Source organism: Ailuropoda melanoleuca, unplaced genomic scaffold, assembly GCF_002007445.2.
Source record: "Ailuropoda melanoleuca isolate Jingjing unplaced genomic scaffold, ASM200744v2 unplaced-scaffold9703, whole genome shotgun sequence".
Taxonomy (NCBI): Eukaryota; Metazoa; Chordata; class Mammalia; order Carnivora; family Ursidae; genus Ailuropoda; species Ailuropoda melanoleuca.
Genome location: NW_023255218.1, coordinates 1 through 7,434, shown reverse-complemented (window position 1 = coordinate 7,434; position 7,434 = coordinate 1). Strand labels below are relative to the sequence as shown.

Sequence of the window (7,434 nt, the reverse complement as noted above, 5' to 3'; positions counted from 1 at the left end):
GGAGGAGCCTGATGAGGGGCTCGATCCCAGAACGCCGGGATCACGCCCTGAGCTGAAGGCAGACGCTTAACAACTGAGCCACCCAGATGCCCTGGTTGTTGGTTTTTTAAATATAATTTTCATCACTTTAACTGGGTATCAGATCAGTAGTGGGGCTCTTCAGGCAGTCATGACAGAAGTCAGTTTTCCATTATTTCTTCATACTGTTTCTTCTCCATTCTCTTTCTCCTCTTCTTCTGGAACTCTGATTACATATACAGTAGATTTTTTCCCCACCATGTCCCATTAATCACTCATAGCCCTTTCTGCATTTTCTATCTTGTTGCCTCTCTGTTTCTCAGTCTAGAGGTTAGCACCAGTTCAGAGTCTTTAGCTAATAACTCCCAGAAGGTCTTGATATTTCCTTTTCCCTAATGCATAGTCACCCTAAAAATATCTGCAGGTCCCACTGGGAAAGGTTGAATGGAAGATTTATAGTATACACCGTGGCTGTGGGGTGCTACCTTAAAGTTACTCTGCCTTCCCCTCAGTTGGGTAAGAAGTTGAGAAACCCACCACAGCAACTCATATTAGGCTTTCCAGCAGATCTAGAATTTTTTCTGCCTGAAATATGTTGAGCAGCATCCTATAGACTGCCCAATTATTTCATTTTTTGGAATTCTCTGATTATCCATCACCACAGATCCTTGTGGTTCAAACATCCTCTAATTATCATTTCATTCCTGTGGCTTATTGTGATAGTTGCACTCATCTTGTCTTATATGATTAAGCACTGTCACCTGACCCCCACCACTCTGGGATCCCTTTCTTCACATTAAGATCAAGTAGTCAATTCCACTGCAGCATTCTCCACCATTGTTTCCAGCCTACAGAGCACAGACACACAGAAATTTTCAAAGAGATGCTTGATGACCCTCTCATTACTGCATTTCTTAATATTCTGGAGCATGTCTACACGAATGGCCCTATCTGATATATCAGAGTTCCACTCCTTCCCTTCTTGCATCCTTACCTCATTGTAAAAGCCATAGCACATAGAACATTTAATTGGCAGTGGAACTCTGTGACACTCTGAGTACCCAGACTTGGTGCTCAGCTTTATATATCATAAGATGAGGGACTCCTTCAAACATGTCATGCAGGCTTTCTAGTGTTGTACATGTGTTTTCTGTTGTATTTTCATAGCTCTCAATTTCCTCTTTGCCCTACGCATACTCTTTAGGACCGTGAGATAACTCTACAACTTTTTGGATACTTATATTCAACACAGTATTTAAATGACACATCTGTGATTTCCCAAAACCTTGGATTCCTATACTTCATTTCATGCCACCGGTGGTGTAACTTTGACTGTGTTACTGATACATGCCATGCACCAGTGAACCTCTCCTAACACCTGCTTTACACTCTCCTTATCCCCATTATAAGGAGGTTATTTTTCCCTCTTCAAAAGAGCAACCCAATTCCTGTAGTAACTTTTGGTATTTACTACTGTGTCTGAGAAGTGCATGGCAGAAAACAGGGGGCACATTCACATTAGAAAATGTGAGAGGATTTTTTTTAAAGGATAATATGCAATGCTGTGGGAAGAGTATTTGAGAACCACAAGGGACAGTGCAATACTCCACTGCTAGTAAAGGTAGGATTATCAGCCCTAGGCCTGAGAGACAAAGGAAGAGAGGATTTCTAAGAGCTGGAGACACAGAGCCTATGTTGAGAGGGCCGCCTTACAGAAACCTTTGGAGAAGAGACTCGGCATCTGGTGACAGTGCAGGAAACAAACTGGGAGGAAAATTTCCTGACCACATTGTTCACTGCTCATTCCCAAAGGACGCGTGAGTCCTTTGATGTAGTCCATAGAGGTCAGACTTCCCAGGATACAGAAAGGGAGGGGAGTGAATGAGATGGAGAGATATCCAGCAACTGGGTGAGAGTCACGTTTGTAGTAGTTGCTGGGAATTTTGCCTGCAGTGAGAAGGGGTACCCTATCGGCTTTATTTACATCGTAAGGAGGAGAGTAAAAGGCATATTGTTATTAGAGGGTTAATCCAAATAAGACTGGGATTTGTCTGAGCTGTTCTACTGAAATAAGAAATGTACCTGTGTAGTACTGTCCTATGGTAAGGCATTAAAGATACTAAAAGTATTGTTTTATAACCACGGGTCTGAGAAGTTATGGATGTTTTGTACCAGCTTGTTGTTTATTGGTAACAACAAGGTTGATTATTTGCACCTGGTCTTGGTAAGCCTTTCCACCAAGAGCTCTGCTGTTGAAGCTGACTATATAGCAAGAATATGCCTACATAAGCAGCAGTGTAGGAGAATCCTGGGCAGAGACTCCATTTGCGCTCTCTGGTTCTGAGGTATTCTGTGTACACATCAGTGATTCTTGGTCCAAAAGAAGAAGTGCATATTGCCGGGGTTCCTAATGAGAGGAAGGACAATTGGAGCTTGCACCTGGCCACTCCAGACCCCTTGTTATGAGAAGTCTTTTAGCTGTGACACATATCTTTAATGCTGTTGCTATATTGCATCTTTTTCTCTCCACTAAACTATGTATTTGCAAGCATTGACATTTGGAGTCCCACGAATCTTCTTTAGCAACAGAACTGTTTAACTCCTATAGTTATCATAGCATCTGAAGAAGGAACTATACAATACTATGATATGCCTTCCATTTGCCTTTGTTTGTAGATATGATTTGCTCTAAAGATACTTTGAGGTTCTCTTCAGTAGATATATTAATCCTTGCCTTTATGTATTCTTACCCCCAAACTTTGTTTTACACCTTAGAAAGACCTTCATCCCTCATCCCTCTCTAGAAATAGATGTTGAAATTGTTTTCTTCTGTAGCAGACTAGCACACTTTAAAAACATACAAGCATTAGTAAAATGAGATAAGGTTAAATTTGTGGTAATCCCTTCTACATGGTGTTCCATTTGGAACTGGAGGTAAACCTTACTAGGGAAGTCCACAGTTATTTATCTAGACAAGAAATTATCTGGGGTGAGAACTCCTGACTATTATTATTTATAAATATATTAAGAACCTATGACTTGTCAGACATTGTGCTAGGCATTAGAGGTATAGGATGGAAAGGAAAGATTGCGCTTTGAGAAGCAGAGTCCAATTCAGTGTTTCTCAGTTTCTTAAAAGTGTTAGTCCACAATCATAAATACATTTTTCACCACAACTCAAGGTGTACAAACATACATATATATGTAACTGAAACACAAATTTCACAAAACGATTCTCACCCTACCTACCTGTGATGTGATATAATCTGATTATTTACTATTTGCCTCTAATCAATCTATTCTACCCTACTTCCTTAATAAATTGCACATCTTGACTCACTAAATTTGTTTTAGTCTCTATTAATGCAGGGAATGTGGAACTAAAGTTTAACACAGTTAAGCTACAGTTTACCACAGTTAACACAGCTTAACAAAGATAATCTGATGTATAGCTTATGTAGTACATGTATTCATTCTTCTAAGCACATATTTCATGTGAAGGTGGGAGTGGGGAGGCTAGGTAAAGTCTCCTTAAAAACAGTGCTTCTCAAAATTTAATGTATACAGAAATCAACAACAGATCTTGTTAAATCAAGATTCTGATTCAGTACGTCTTTGATGGGGACTTTAGACTCTGCATTTCTCTCTCTCAGGTGATGCTGATGCCGCTGGTCCACCGACCACTATTTGACTAGCAATGCTCTAAAAACCTTAAGTGTGGGAAGATGTGTTAACCTTGTACAGTAGGACCTGGCAAGAGTTTCCTAGGAGACAATTTCCTCCAAGGAAAGAGGAATCAAGCAGACAAGGCACTGACAGATGAGAAAACCAGTGTGTGCAACTCAGACTTTATTCTAGCTTCCCATATCTGAATCTGGTAAGGAGATAGCTGTATGTAAAAACACATTTACAAAGCAACAAACACAGAAAGGATTGTTTTGCTAAAAGAAGCTGAAACTCATTAAGGGCCAAAGTATCACTGAGGAGTTAACCCACTTGGGTAAGCATAACTCTAATGAGGAAAAGGGCTTTATCTTCACTTCTATAAGTGACATGGTGTGAGGCAAATTTGGGGCTTGCTGGGGACTCCAGGTAAATTGACTGAGCTTTGTCACCTTGAGGACATCAGCTCATCAGCAGCAGGGGGAGACTTAAGAGTGTGCAGAACTCATGAGAAGAGGCACAGTGTCCAGTACACATGGCAATACCCAGGGGAGGGTGGCACCAATCTTTTGGCCTTATTCCTGAGCATAGGCGAGCTGTATTTTATCCCTCTTCCAAGTGTCTGATGGGGGGGGTGTTGGTCCCTGCTAGTGTAGGGGAAAAGGCAGAAACCAGACCAACACAGGTCATATACTCAGGACCTCATCTATTCCACTCAGCAATCCTGTGAGGCAAGTATTACCCCCATTTCACAGATGACGAGACTGTCTTTTACAGTAATGGATCTGTTGTAACTTCTAGGTTGATTCCTCTAAATATGAGTCCTAGGGTTTTACATATTGTTTTATGTTCTGACAATGATTTTAAGTGTCTCCTTTGCCTTCATAAACTCATTGAACAGATCTTTGTGTTTCTTTCGTGTATTCTTTTCCTTTTTTACATTTTAGTATTTCTTTATGAGAAAAGTAATCTGTGTTCTTTAGGGGAAAAATATATGAGTAGAAAGAAAAGAAAGAAAATAAGTCACTCACAGTCTTATAATTCAGAGAACCACTGTTAACCTTTTGGTGAACAAAAGTTTCTATTTTTCCTGTGCCTAGATGTACTATACAAACTTATGTTTTTTAGAAAAGTAGACTGATTCTGTAGATGATATTATAAGCTACTTTAATTTCCAAGTATTATAAAGTCTTTGCAATGCACATGGGTAAAAATCCCCTACTGACAGAGTGCTCTAGTTGGGTCAAAAGGCTGCTGATAAGGAGAGTGACAGCTAAAGCAAATTATTAGCAGAAGGTTAAAATACAGGGCCTGGCAAATGCCTGCCAGGGGCACTACACAAAAGGAATGTCTTCAAAGCCCCTCTGGGGGGCCCTGCACCCACCCCTGAGTTCCCTTTGGCCCCTAGGGTGGAAGGGATCCTGTAAACTTTTTTGTATACACATACCCCCCCCCATTTCTGTCTGGTTTTCTTCACCTCATCCTTCACCCTGACCATCTTGTCAAATTCTCTTATCATCTCCTCATTGTTCAAATGCATAACGTGTATGGCCTCCTTATATTCCTTGAGGCACTGAGCCAGCCCCTTGTTAGTTTTTCTAATGCCCCCAGCTGGGCATTTTCCCTCAGCCTTTGGTTCGATGGCTGGCTTTTCTTCTTTTGGCTTTTCCTTGCTCTCTGGCTTTCCCTTGCTCTCCGGCTTTCCCTCACTATCTGGCTTTCCCTCCATCACTGGCTTTCCTTCGCTCACTGGCTTTCCATCTGTTGTCTTTGTCATATTCTCTGGCTTTTCTTTATCCTTTAGTACTAATTTCCTCATCTTCTGTCATTCTCTCATTTTCTAACTTTTCCTTGTCTTCCAGAGTACAAGCTACTTCTGGCTCTCCCACATCCTGTGACTGTTCGTATTCCATCTTTCCTTGGTTCTCGGTCATTCCTTCATTTCCATTGCAGAGTTTTTCCATATTGAGATTCCCTTCCTTTTCCTGTCCTGGGAGCGGGAGGAAGAGTAGACAATGGAGACTGAGGGCTTGGGGGTTCCCTTAACCTGGCCTGGCCCTCCAAGTGTGTCTTCAGCCTTGCTCCTTTTCCCATCATTCCTCCCACAGAGGCGAGCCAACCATTTCTCTGTCAGGCTCTGCCATTTTCTCTTTGTTTATTCAGCGTGGTAAAGTGTAAATATGCTGGGAAGTGGGTAGTGGGGCTCCAAATTCTGCCCATGCTGTACCTTCCACACTCCCCACTGCTCTGAGTCCCTGTCCAGAGGCCCCCTTATTTCATTGACCTGCAGAAATTCAGAACAGGTAACTCTTCCTTTTCTAGCCTTGTAGAGAGCTGACAACAAACACACAGAACTGCAGACAGACAGAAGAGGGGGCTGGGCATTCAGTGGATGCACAAAGACTCAGGTCTCTTTTCTGAATCCCAGCCCTCCAAGTGTCTTCTGTATACCATTTACCCCACCATTCCTCCCTGGCAGGCCCTACCACCTTCTATACCATCCTTCAGGATGGCTGGATGTATGCAATATATGTGGTAGGGGATGGGCAGTGGGGATCTCAAATTCTGGCCAAGCTGTGCCATCTACACCCTCCATCATTCCTGTCCGGTGCCCCTCCCCCCTTCACTGACCTGCAGGGATTCTGGACAGGTTCCTCCTCCTTTTCTAGACTGGCAGAACGCTGGGGACAGACACACAGACCTGCAGACAGACGGTGACAAGGGCAGCGACTGTGCACTCATTCTTCTGAGGTTTCTTTCCTGAATCTGGGCCCTCTTCACACAACATTTTCCTCCCCCACCTCCCCTGAATCCCAGCCGCCATTACTTTTCAGGCCTCAGACTCCAGACCAGGATACTTTCCAAATGGTTTGGGTCTCTGTGTCCTCCTCCGCTGCAGGCAAGCCGCCCACCCCACCCCCTTTCCAAGGAGGTCAGTATTTCCCTTTAGGTGCAGAGTGCGAGGGGCGTTATTTCTAGAATATGTCTACATTTCACTGTTGCACTGCGGGGGCGTCCCCCCCCCTCATTTCAGGTCCAAAATGGATGGAGGGCGCAGAGGAGGAGCGTCGAGGAGGCAGCGGGGTGCTCCCTCCCCTCCTGCCCACGTCCGCGCGGCATCCCCCTCTTCACCAACCTCCCGGACCCCATCCCACCCTGTGCTGCTCCCGGATCCTACTCCCAGCCACCTCCACCCCTGCCCGGGGCCGTCAGCAGCGCCCACCTTCACACTGACCTGCGGGGCCCGGGGCAGGCCTGCGCCTCCTCGGGCTCCCTGAAGCCTGCTCGCTCCTCGCCCGCCGCCCAGGCAGCTCAGGGAGCTGGTTCCCCGCAGGCGATGCGAGCGGACAGCGCAGGGACGGGACCGCAGAGTGGGCAAGCGGGCGGACGCGGGGGCTGCTGCCCACGTCGGCGCCCAGCCGGCCACGTGAGCGCCGCGTCACCCTAGCAGCTCAGTACCCCCCCCACCCCCTCACCCCCATCCCCAAAGGACCAAGCAACCACACACCATGGGGGGGGCGGGGTGGCAAAGGGGGAATCAAGGAGCAAGCAGGAGCCCGGAGGATTCCCCCCCACAGGTGCTTTACCTGGGGCATCTCAGATCCTCGCACAGCATCCCTCTGAGGTGTATGTCATTGCCAGGTGTGAGCGCTGATCACAGGGACGGTATCCAACTTTGCCAGGAGCGCTCATCAACTGAGGCCCACAGGCTGCTTTCAAGACCGGCTCTGCCGGACTCCAGAGCCCAGGTAG

The 7,434-nt window shown here is 45.4% G+C and overlaps 1 pseudogene; it reads right to left on the bottom strand.

Moving 5' to 3' along the window:
- Positions 1–4,902: 4,902 nt before the first annotated feature.
- LOC100483307 lies at positions 4,903–7,412 on the bottom strand (annotated as a pseudogene).
- Positions 7,413–7,434: the final 22 nt, after the last annotated feature.